Raw genomic sequence first — 14,104 nt, 5'->3', positions numbered from 1 at the left:
TAATATGCGGCAAAACAAGTGTTTTAAAGTTTTGATAATCATAGTTAAATAATTAATTTTAATCATGTTATTTTCATTATCAGTAATAGATCACAAATATATGACAACACACTGATACACATAAATTATATACGTTAATAAAAACCACAAACACATCAATCATATCATATTTACAAGTAATTCAAAATTTCAGCAGAACAAAATTTCACAATTAAGCAAAAGTTCTGGCGTCAAACAACCTAAGAAATAATGTTACACCAGTCACTCTTCCAGATCTGTAGGAGCTGGGCACACTTCCTCCTGATGAATTGCCTGACGTAAGGGCGGACATTCCTGTAGAGTTACGTCTGGCGATCAATATTGGTCTCGCATGAGAATCTGAGATGGGGCTCTTCATGATGGATTCTCTGGTGTCCTCTGAATCAACGCTCTCCTTAAGAAAGATGTACCCAGAATCTTGACAAGAAAACCGAAAGTGGTGGTACTTTCTTATGTTTCTGACGGTCTTGAAGTTGGTAGAGAGAAAGCTCTTCCAATCCCGCAATTCCCAAGTCGCTCTACCGTCCTCTTGCGTGTATGGGATGGCAACATTGCTGGAGGCTGATTTTTGCACCACGTCCACCAACTGCTTAAAAAGAGTCCACATCACTTCGGCGGAAAAATGTTCTTATGTGGCCAAATCCTCCATCAACAAGACATCTAGACAAATATTCATAATCATTATGCAAAGGTGGTAAATGTAAACAGAAATCAAAATAATATCCACACTACACATACAAGGTAATACATTAAAAATTCAATACCTAGTTTGTCCTGGAATCTGCATTTTAAGTGAGATTCTTTCGTGAAAGCAAATCAGAACTCTCCAGCACAGATCTAGATACGCCAATATGGAACGCCTCAACTGCCTCATGTAGGTAATCTTCATAATATGATGATACTTCAACATTACATGATGGTACTTCAACATTACATGATGGTACTTTAACATTACATGCTGATACTTCAACATTACGTGATGGTACTTTAACATTACGTGATGGTACTTTAACATTACATGCTGATACTTCAACATTTCATGCTGATACTTTAACATTACATGCTGATACTTTAACATTACATGCTGATACTTCATTATATGATGGTACTTCACTATGCGGTAGTGCTAAAAATAGGGTTAGGGAAGCGTCGCCTAGGGAACGAAATTCGCTAAAACTCAGAACACGTGGATGCCTGTAAAGTTTTTAACACTGGGCTGTTTCTCTGTTTCAGAGATTGATCAGATTGGACTAAGGTCCACTAAAACTAGTTTAGATCGAGATACTCAACAAATGCTACTACTTGGTTAAGTGTTGTCTTTTAAATGGGTCATTTTAAATTTTAAAGAATGGCTGCATTGTGAGTTCATTGGGGCTCAGCGCATAAAAACCAGGGGGTACCTCAGGGAATTTGGGGCTAAAAATGTGCATTCAGAACCCAATCTTTTGGCGCTTAGTCAGAGCGAGCAGCTATTTTTCTTTTTAAAAAGCACCTAAACAAATACTTCTGTCATTCATGTTACATGTAGATTGGACTTATGGGGATTAATGGGTTCTTCCTGGAGATCCACGTGAAAGAGTGGGCAATGAAAGCACTGATTTGTTCAACAGTACAGTTACTGCTAAAATCAGATTCAACAGCAATTCAATGCTTTATCCTTTGCATGATCTTATAAGATGCATGTGTGGTTGTCGTTTGTCTAAATACTTTGCACAAAACAAATCGTATGTTTCGACAATATTTTTATTCAGTAGAGCTCCTCTCTCATGAGCTGTAGTGTATTGTGTACTTCTTCAGTTCAAGCTTTTTTTTTTTTACACATAAATCCACAGACACACATATTTCAGACATATTGCATACATTTCAAGATTCTACATATTGTAATATGGAAATAGATTATCCGTGTAGTGTGGAAACGTGTTTTCTTGCCAAAAAAATATGTAGATAAAAAAAAAGCAGTAAATGAAAAGAGAAAAGGGAGATATAGAAGATTAAAAAAAATACAATAGAAAAGGGGGTACATGTATCAAAATATTTGTTCACAAGTCAATATAATTTAAAAAAAGAGAGAATAGTTTGCCAGTGGTTTTCATAATTTGAGTATCTACAGTTTTTCAATAACATATATTTTCAAGCAGAATCCTGTTTTTTATTATTTGTAGTACCAGCTTTTTGACATGATCCAAACTAGTCTCAGTGGACCTTAGTCCTATATGATCAATCTCTGAAACAGAGAAACAACCCAATGTTAAAACTTCCCTATTTTTAGAACCACCGCATAGTGAAGTATCATCATATAATGAAGTATCAGCATGTAATGTTGAACTATCAGCACGTAATGTTAAAGTACCATCACGTAATGTTAAAGTATCAGCATGTAATGTTGAAGTATCAGCACGTAATGTTAAAGTACCATCACGTAATGTTAAAGTACCATTACGTAATGTCGAAGTATCAGCATGTAATGTTAAAGTACCATCATGTAATGTTGAAGTACCATCATGTAATGTTCAAGTATCATCATATTATGAAGATTACCTACATGAGGCAGTTGAGGCGTTCCATACGCCAATATATACTGAATTTTGTTTTGACCTGCACAAAAAGGAAACGAAAAAAAAAAGAAAAACTGTTAAATTTTTACGAACGGGTAAATATCATAATCACAAACGTTTATTGAAATCTAAATTTAAAAATTAATAATAATAAAAAAATATTATCAATGACAATAATGAAAATATATACCACTGCATGTATCTGCATGTAAAGAACATGACTCTTGCGTGTATGGGATGGCAACATTGCTGGAGGCTGATTTTTGCACCACGTCCACCAACTGATTAAAAGAGTCTGCATCACTTCGACGGAAAAGTTTTCCTATGTGGCCAAATCCTCCATCAACAAGACATCTAGACAAATATTCATAATCATTATGCAAAGGTGATACATGTAAATGTAAACAGAAATCAAAATAATATCCACACTACACATACAAGGTAATACATTAAAAAATTCAATACCTAGTTTGTCCTGGAATCTGCATTTTAAGTGAGATTTTTTCGTGAAAGCAAATTAGAACTCTCCAGCATAGATCTAGATACGACAATATATACTGATTTTTGTTTTGACCAGCACAAAAAGGAAACGAAAAAAAGAGAAAAACTGTTAAAGTTTTACGAACGGGTAAATATCATAATAACAAACGTTAATTAAAATCGAAATTTTAAAAATTAATAATAATAAAAAAGAATAATATCAATGACAATAATGAAAATATATACCACTGCAGATATCTGCATGTAAAGAACATAACTTTTTTCCAAATCCATATTCGTTAAATGTGTAGTCTAACATGCTAATAACCGCGTTTGTGCCATTGGTCCCATCTTGGCCTAAATTATAATATTATAACATATTACACATGTACAGTTTCTGCAAAAACAGGTAAAAAAAGCAACGTGTCAATAAAAAATAAATAAGAATTTACAATTTTTTCAATTTAACAGATTTAAAGATACACTGCGTTATTTTTATTTACACGTTTTTGTAAAAAAAAATTATATTATTTACCTATTGTTTGATCTTCGTCAACCAAGAAGTTCAACTGCATAGACGCACTATCAATGTGGACCCCAAAAAGCTGGACTCTGCAAAGCATGACAAAGTATGTCGGTCCCATTTGTCTGGTGTGGTGCGGTAGCTGGAAGTGTTGGGCGAAATCTAAGGTGTAGTGCACGTTCTGAAGCTGCCCGCCTTGCCACTGTCCCATTTCTTCGACTGCTTCTTGTATGCACTCTTGTATGCACTCCCTGTAGTGCTGCTTCAGTGTGGTCCTGGAAAGCTCTTACGGATGTTAGTTTCTGGTATCCATGATCTTCTTACGCAGGCACTCACACTTCTGACACACATCATCACGGCGAGTGCTGATTCGGATGTGTGGAATGCATTTTAGCCAGACATCTTCAAATGATGAAATTTTCATAGCACGCATGCTGGACTTCTCATAGGACTTCACATACCTTTGGTGTATTGCTTTCTTGGTATCTGATGCTGGCAGGTACACAGGATGAATTCCATCGCTGCCTCGTGGTGCCTCGGGCTGTGGGATGCCGAATTCTTCTGCATAATTCTTTATAAATTTCACAGCATTTTCAATCTCCTCAAATTTCAATGCATGAGCTGGCTTTTTCCTTCTGTTACCGTGTTCTCTAGGACAAACTCCATTTGTGTTCACATGAGTCACAATATTCGACATATCTTTGTCTGACACATCATATATTGCCAAAAATGCGTCTCTGCATATGCTCTTTCCTTTGAAGTTATAAGTATAGCGCACATGTTTTCGCTCGGTGTTTCTTTGTGTTTTTGTCCAAAACAACCAGTTTGTAGAGTGCCCATGATAAACAACTCCTTCTTTACCTTGGTCATTTCTCTCATATTAAAGATGTGTTCCTTAATCTCATTCCAAAGCAGTTTTTAGTACATGTACATGCGCATCTATTCATAAACCAACCATCAGAAGCGACACACAATGTATCTACAGAGTCGTCTGTTTCTATATCAATATAGCTGCATTATGTTCATTCTGCGTCTCCATAAACTCGGACATTCGAGTAGCAATCGTTGCGTCATGATCAACATCTTCATTTTCATCTTCATGGTCACTTTCAGAATGATGATCATCATCATGTTGAGTCACATTCAAGCGCCCAAAATGTTCTTCAATTTCGCTGTCTAATTCCTTTTAAAAAAAAACAAAAAAAAGTTCCCTCCTGCAATCTCTCTCTCTCTCTCTCTCTCTCTCTCATGAATGTAAATTTTGTAGTACATTAAATTATAGTATTATATTGTACATGTTTAAAAAACATGTATAGTGTATTTTAAACATGTACAATATTTATCTATCTATATATCCATCCATCAATCCATCCATCTATAATTCGATCCATTCGTCCGTCCATTTTTTTTCAAATATCTTTTTTCGACGTTTATTTTTCTCTTTGATAAAACTATTTGGATTTGATTATTTTTTATAAGTACGCTTAAATTATTGCAATAATTTTGGGTCAACTTCATTTTGATTCGGGTTTTTTTAAATTCATTATTATTATTTTTTTTCTCTAAAATTGTGTTCAACATACATTTCCATTTTTTAAAATATCTAATTAAATTATTTAAATAATTAAAATCATAAACTTAAGATAAATAAACAGAAGACCTCTAAATTAGATTATGAGTCGCGTTAATTCTGATTAAGTAAAGAATTTAAAAAAAACTGTTTAGAAATTAAATTGATTGTCATTTTCTTAATTTGATACAGTTTTCCCGTCCTGAGCCCAAAGTTATTGCATGACTGAGTTATCTCTCATGTATTCACTCGAAGAAAGATACGCATACGTGTAGTACTGATAAATTTCACTACTTTTTTCTTAATATTAGAATCGATTATGTAAAACTATAGATTAACTAGATACAGTTTATTATATTTTCTTGCAAAATACGTCTCGCTACTAATTACATGTAGCCTACAACATTATGTCGGATGTTCGTCTGTCACCAGTCGGCGAATCATTATTAATTGATGTAAATATAGAAAAAAGTTTTGATTTCATAATGAATTCTTTGAAATAAATGTGTGTAAATATTTTCTATACCTCAAACTGATCCATGGTACAGAAAGAAAGCAGTTATACAGAGCTTGCTCTCATAATTTGACTACAAATGTACATGTATTCATGAATCCGCTCCTCGTAAGTTTGTTTATCGTCGCATTAAAACAAAACAAAAAAAATCCGAAAACAAAAATCGATAATTAAATAAAATATAAGAGAAAATACAATTTTTCATATTTTTACCACAATTTTATTTATTCAAAACAGCACAAACATTTCTTTTTCGTTTATTTAATGTAACGTTACATGTGGCCGGAATACGGCGCTAATGATAAAACATCCAACGTTTATGACGTCGTTTCGCTGTTTTGTAAAAAATGAAATAAGGACCCTTTTCTCATGGGCGCAATCATATCTTAAGGTACCTCACTATACCTACACTTATACTTTTTGAGACACTACGTCACAAGATGGCGATTAAATGTGTTGTTAAACTGTTTATATCGTTCGATTGGGTTGTATATCATCGAAGCTCAGTGGCTAAAGTATTGGGCGTCTGAAGCGCAGATCATGAGTTCAAATCCGCCTGGGACTTTTGTTTACGTTAACTGAATTAAATTTTTGAAAATGTAATTTTTTATCCATAAGTGCACATCTTTTTGCATATTAGAATTAAATACTTCTCATCCATTATGATATCTATCATAATCAAGTAATTTTCCACTGATTTGAGAAAATATTTCACGGTGTAGTGAGCCACCTTAAGATTGTCATAAGATCTGACTTATGACAATCATACGATTTATCACTTCCGTTTTGCAAAAATAACGAAAGTGTACGTAAGATGACGCTTTTTATTCTTGCAATGGAGTTTTAAATAACATTTAAATTTGCGTCTAAAAAGAAGTTATTTAAGCTAATTAACACTTATGAATACGCAATGTCACACAGAGCTCGGTTTTACAAAAGTATCGATAAATATATCAGAAGAGACATCTTAAGAGTGTCACAAGATCTGACTCTTGACAATCATAAGTTCTATCACTTTTTTGCAAATTGTAAAAAAAAACAACTTTACATTAGCTACGCGGAGACTTTTCTTTGAACAATACACAACTGTGTTTTAAACGATGATCCCTGTAAAGTTTTAACGTAAATATAATAAATAATCCTTTTTTTCATGTGGTAAACCATAAGGTGTGTATCTTTTTTTCTTCTTCTATGTTTCTTGTAGGAATTACTCTAGAGCGAGAAACAACATGTTAGATCATTATTCATAGATTAAGTCAATATTGACACTAATTGTTACTTATTGACACTATTTGACACTAATTTGTACTTTTAAATGCTAACAACAACCTACCTTTACAAATTAACAAATCTGTGCAGAAGTTTGTAGAAAAGATTCAAATAACTTGTCTTTGTGTATATTAATAATAAAATATATTTTCTTTGCTTTAAATTAGCAATACAAAATGCAAATTACTAATATACATGACAGTTATCGTTTTATTAAAGGAGAAAACTAGTAAGTTGTTAGAACTTGTTTTTTATCCTTTTCAATAAAATATGTTTAAAACAAAACAAAACTTTTTTTTCTGCTTATATTTTTAATTTTTCGATGGTGTATGTTACAAATTAAAGTAAGTTTTGTACTCTAAATTAACTCATTTGTACCAACTTAATATCCTTTACTGACGGGGGTAGTGTTACGGCTTAAAAACTGTCTAAAATGAAATCAAAGTTTGTCATATAAGCATGGAACTAGAATTATGTACATTAGATTATACGTTTTCAACATAGAAAAAAAGTCATTTTTACGAAGTACATGTACATCACAATCTTAGAATTATAATCGAGCAGTCAAGAATTTGAAGATGGAGACTGTGTTTCTAATGAGCTTAGTCGTGTCAGACTTTAGTATATTACAGGCATTGACCTGTATAAAAACAATGCATGTCTATGAGAAAACTGACAAAATAAAGCTGTCATAAGTTACCACAAAAACATTATACGTTTCTTTAAAAAAAAAATCAATTACAATGCGTACTGTTTAGAAAGTTAACTTTTGGATTGTACACATTCAAAACGTTGCAACTTAAACTACAAAAATACACGTTGGTATTGACAAGGCAATTAAAATAAAACCAGAGACAATATATATACATTGATAAGTGTTATCGAGCAGTAAGGAAATCCAAAAGACAGCCGTTTTGTTTAACAAATGTATTAAACGTTTTAAAGCATTGACCTATAAACAAAGAAAAATGCATTAGACAAAATACAATTTTACATGTACATTCAATATGTTTTAGTTTCGATAATTTGTTCATAAAAAGCAACCGTTACTGCAGTATTCATTTATATGGTAAAACATGTTTTGAAGCAATTTAATATCAGAACTTACAAACAAGTTTCAGAATCTACAATGGCAAGATTAACTGCAAAAATACGATAACGTATAAAGTATAAACCTTGCAATTAAAAAAATATGCCCTAATCACTATCATGGTATTAAATAAATATATAATTAAATATAATATTAACATACCACAAGATGCAGCTGATATATTTTTGTCTGACGTCGTTGAAAATGAAATACTGCCCAATTTGACTTAGTTTGAACGGTTACTTATACTAATAGAGAATCAAATTTATTGGATAATAATATGAACCAATGAAATTAAAGAAATATACGCGCGCAATAAAACTTTAGATGAATAATATTTAAGAATATACTGCACAAAACGAAAATAGAAAATCCAAAAACGAATAAATACATATGAAATAGATAGTAATAAATCTGTTCTACTACATACCCCCGTCAAAATGTTAATTCGTCCTCGAATTAATATAATAAATACATATGGAATATATAAATATACTATTACAAATAACTATGCGTCACAAATATTTGCAGTCCAATATATATTCACATTTCACAAATTGGCTGGTTATAATTCCAAACGATTCACAGTTTTCACAGAATCACTATTCACTGGCTTCACACTGTACACGGATTTATACGGTTTGCTTACGATAACATGAACCTCAGCTTTCCATTTGTCCTGAATTTTGTCTCTGCCTTTGAATCCTCTGTTTTGAATAAAGATTTTGTCACCAATCTGTAGTTCTTCATGTCTCTGCTTTCTTGCTATTTCATTTCTGTTGAGTTTTGCCCTGGCTCTGTTGTAAGCAAACGAAAGTTTTTCCGAATGTAGATTCACCAATCTGTCAATGTTGATTTCATCTGACGATTTGATACTTAAGCCTAGAAGGAAATCTATGGGAAGGTTTGGTTGTCGTCCATACATCAGGTAGTAGGGGGAATAACAAGTCGATGCGTTTGGTGTAACATTATAAGAAAACACTAACTCTTAATTTAATGTACTCGGGCCACTTACGTTTCCTGGCTGGTGGTAAAGATCAAAGCAAGTCGTGTAACGTTCTGTTCAAGCGCTCACATTGCCCGTTGCCCTGAGGATGAAACGCTGTAGTTCTGGGCATCTTGATGTTGTAAAGGGAACAAAGGTGTTGGATTATTTCAGCTTCACTTTCCTTAATCGGAGTGGATACGTTTACATACAACAAATGTACAAAAGAATTGTCTTAGTAGCACTTTCGCTACAGTTTTTGCGGTTTGGTTTCTGGTAGGAACTGCAATAGTCCATTTGGTGAACACATCCGTCAACACAAGTACATTTTCGAATCCTTGGGATTTCTCAAGAACCGTAAAGTCTTTAGCAATACATTCCATAGGTTCTGATGCACTTAAATGTCCCATGCTAGTGTGAACAGTTGGTGGCGGTGTTTCTGAAAAGCACATCTCTCACATTTTTGACAATAGGTCTTAATAACCTTGTACATATTAGGCCAGTAACATCTTTGTAGGATTATGTTGAACGTTCTTTCGATTCCTTATGTCCATTCTCATCATGTAGACTTTGTAGAAGTATTTCTTTGAGACACTCCGGAAGTACAATCTGATCTAGGTCACCAAGCTATGGGTCACTAATTCGTCTATGAACAACACTATCACGTAACTCCAAATGTTTAACTTGTCGTAAAAGAATCTGCACTTTCTTACTCTGCTTTCGAATAAAACTAGGTTTAGGAACAGTTTTAGATACAACGAATTCCTTACATTTTCCAATAACCGAATCTTTGGTTTGTAAATCCTGGAGATCATCATTTGAATAACTAGGAAACGTGTCAGAATAAGAAACATCTGTTGAGTCGATATATATGACAGAGGACTGAGCTGCCTTTATTTCCAGTGGAATGTTGGTTCCATCGATACACTGATTTAGAACATCACAGTCAGTTGCAAGTCTGGATAAAACATCAGCGTTGGTATTAAGTTTACCAGGACGATATTTAATTTCAAAATCAAAGTCCGCTAACTGCGATGCCCACTTCTGTTCGTACACTCCCAGTTTTGCTGATTCCAAATATTTCAACGGGTTGTTGTCTGTGAACACAACTTATTTCCAAGAAGATAGTCACGGAATTTTTCAGTCACACTCTGCTTAAGAGCAAGAAGTTCCAGTTCCAGTTTCAGACTGCTCATGGTCTTTGACGACTTTTCATTCGGTCTCAACGATCGGCTAGCGTAAGCAATGACGACAGTTCGTCCATTTTGCACTTTGGATAGTACAGCCCCAGGCCTTGAGAACTAGCGTCCGTTAGCATAAGCTAGTACGAAGTTCACATACCATAAAATGTTACGAATATTGACTTTGACTTTGATTTATGTAAATTTCAGTTTCTGTTGAACAAAATGGAAAATAGAAATATACAAAACAAAATGATATAAATAGACCTACATGTAATACTTATACTATCACACTAGTGTAATTACTCGATCTACCGCTATATTTGCGTCTGTACAAATGAAGAAGTAGTAATATCGTAAATGCAACAGGGTATCTTGAATAAAAGTCAACATGAGTGCATCAAAAGTAGTCCGACAGAAAAATATCTTAAACCAAGTTGTCCGTAATATTTCCCTACATTCTTAAGAATGAAAATTATTGATATTCCCAATGCGTGTATCGTTTTTAAGTAATAAGCATCCACTGTACTTCGCATGTTTATGCAATCTGTCAACACACAGGGGTAACAGAGGACACGTCCAAACACTATATAAATATCGACCCATAATTTCATTTGTTGATGTTTTTTTCATTGTATAGTACAATATAATACTAAAACTGAATAATTTAACTCTGGTTGTAAAGCGGCAATGAAACGAAAATGTTGTTAAATTTATACAACCTGGTTTGCATTTCATAATGCACGTCGTAAAGCGCCAACATCAAAAACGTACTAATTTTCGTGACGTTTCGTTCAATTATTTTTTTACAGGTAATCATTTTTTAAATTAACTAAAAACCATTTAATTTGTGCAATGAATTGCAAAAACAAATTATAAAGAATAAACATAACATTTATCCATGTTGTACTCGTAAAACCTGGAATGGAGCAATTTACGCTTTTTATAAATCTGCTTTGCGTATTATCAAGCGTAAACTCACGCAAACCTAGTTTATATTCTTACAACGTGAGTAGGAGTTCTTTAAAACAATAAAATGCTTTCTTTGGTGATTCATTCGGGATATGAAGGTAGTGACATTGCAGAAAAAATACATAACCCGCTAACACATAACCCGCGTTAGGTTATGTAAATTTTTTCTGCAATGATCACTACCTTCATAACCCGAATGAATCATCAAAGAAAGCATTTTATTGTTTATATTAACATCGTCCTTTAGGCTAATAGATAAATTGATTTGGAAAAGTAGGTAAAATTCACTAAATTACTGTTGATGTACGTAAGTAAGTTAGCTAAAAGGAACAGCCAAATCGTCTCCTGTGTGACTTTGAGTCTGACATCGTCATGATTATCTCGTGCAGTCAGTGATTTTTCCTAGGTCTCTTTAGCTTTGGACCAATCGATAAACAGGGCGTGTCAATATCTGTCCTGTCATTTTCTTGTCAGTTTCAGCCGCTGTAGATTTCGACCAGTCGATAAATGGGGCGTGTAGATTTCAGTCTGGCTGTTTCTATAGAGCTGTAAATTAACTATAAGTTTCCGTAAGAAATAGAGGGAATAATACTTGGGAGATGTAAATTTTCTTAAATAGCATTACACTGAACGAGAATCACAGAACGCGGAGTTATATGAAGTACCTTGAATGTTATAAAATCAAATTATATTTCAGGTTTTGTCCACATATGATTTTCTATATAATGATAGCAAATAAAATAAGAATTGTTGGATTCAAAAAATATATCAAACTCATACAGTACATTTTCTTGGTAATGATCAAATAAATTGTTATCATTAATTAGAAAAGTGTACATTAACAAATCAAAGGTATCCGTATTTCAGTATTTAAATAATTTTATTGATCATAAGTAGAGCTTTCACGCTACATCCGCTTTTGTTATAATTTTGGTCATAACCATTATGAAAGCATTTAACAACTACAAAATCATTAAAAAAAACAAATTAACCCAGCGTATTTTGTAAAAAATGTCTTCCATAAAAAATTGTCAACAGTAAAAAAATTCATGACTAATATGAAAGAGAATGTAAAAGACCCTGGCATTTTAATGGAAAATGTTATCATTAAATTAATATATGAGTGAATTGTTTTTAAATGAAATCGATTTCGGGAAACATAATAGTTCTTGCAATGTTTTGTATAATAAACTTTTATTCTTTTACATCATGCATCGATATAAACTTGAAAAATAATGGGGTTTCTTCGGTTGATTTTAGATAAGGCAACGGTATTATATATTTCTTAATTTTTTTTATTTATTACATCAAGTGTTGTACACTGATAATACCAACATTACATTCTAAATTTAGAATGAAGTTTAGAATGAGATATACGCAATCTAAATAAGGAACACATCCTGAGAATCCTGACTATCTTGATTAACCTTCTGTAAATAAGTTTAGGTGATAATTTTAGTCATTACTTTCCTGTTGAGACTTTCCAGATTTCCGTGTTAAAATGGGGTGCTGATGACTATGCTGAAATACATATTCGTGATAGTCACCGTGGGAAAATGAGGAAGAATTATACAAATTAATTATTTTAAAAAAATATACATGTATGCAAATAGTAACATTTAATATGTTATAAGACACTAGACCAGTTGTTGCCGAGTATATTACAGCGGTGTGTGAATGCTTAAAATATAGCAAAGACTCGTTGAAAACCTCTGAAGTTAAGTTATTAAACCAAACTGCTGCTGTTTAAAATATTTAACTATATTCAGTTTCTGTGAAAGAAATCATTTGTCAGTATTTTCAATAATGGCACATGTTAGATGATGTTTCTAAACTTTAATTCAATTCTACCTTATCAGTAATTACCGTGAAATTAATTAAAACATACTTTCATTATCGGTAAACTACTGCAAAAATGGCAAATATAAAAGTCGATGGACATGCTTAGTGGTTATAGTCAGTGAGAGTTTGTATCAAAATGCCTGCTTGCCTTGATAAAATGCTGTATAATAAAGTTAAAAGGGAATATATATAACGTATATACCAGGGGGAAAAAACAAATATTAAATTTTTAAAAATGCGCCGATTCGTTTCTTAGTTTTGATGGAAAGATGATATAAAGTGTTTAGATGACATACATTTTAGACCACTGAAAGATGAACATATATATTGTCTTGACAGTTTTATTGTGGTAACAACATTTTTCCAAAAATAAGGTTATGTACGAATAACTAGCTCCACTTGTTTACGTACATTTATACAGGTATGTGTTTATCAGAAAAAAATGAAAAAATCCTTGCATTGATAATTTACAGTACATCATCGTAGATACAAAGAAATATAATTCATGTGATTTGTTTATGGCCCACACATATCAAAGGGTTTCACTACCATCTGTCAAAGTCTGTGTCCATGTTAGAAACCCTTGGTATACAACTGAGGGACTGTCTCCCTCGGAGGATGGGCATATATATATATATATATATATATATATATATATATATATATATATATATATATATATATATATATATATATATATATATATATATATATATGTGTGTGTGTGTGTGTGTGTGTGTGTGTGTATATATACATAATAGGTATAAGCATAAATACATATTCATAGCATAGATGCAAAATTTTGAAACAGTTTTTTTTTTCTCATTTGATGTAAAAACGATAGAACTGAACAATATGATATAATATTTTCTTTAATAGACATTCTCAATGATTGAGTTGTTTCTTCTAAATTTTCAACTCTACAGAACATTAAATATTTGTAAATTCTGAATGCAATAAATGAGAGGAAGATATTATAAGGTTGTGTTGTTTCGTTGTCATCAGCAAAAAAACCAACAATGACATTTTTCCAAACAATAGTACACTTTAAGCATTGGCTTGACATATGCCAAACATGTTTTAC

The 14,104-nt window shown here is 32.5% G+C and overlaps 1 pseudogene; it reads right to left on the bottom strand.

Moving 5' to 3' along the window:
* Positions 1-211: 211 nt before the first annotated feature.
* LOC128185232 (uncharacterized) lies at positions 212-5,708 on the bottom strand (annotated as a pseudogene).
* Positions 5,709-14,104: the final 8,396 nt, after the last annotated feature.

The sequence above is a fragment of the Crassostrea angulata genome, chromosome 5 (genome assembly GCF_025612915.1).
Source record: "Crassostrea angulata isolate pt1a10 chromosome 5, ASM2561291v2, whole genome shotgun sequence".
In the NCBI taxonomy this organism is placed as follows: Eukaryota; Metazoa; Mollusca; class Bivalvia; order Ostreida; family Ostreidae; genus Magallana; species Magallana angulata.
Note: the sequence above shows the minus strand (reverse complement) of the source record. Positions and strands in the feature narration are given on the sequence as shown.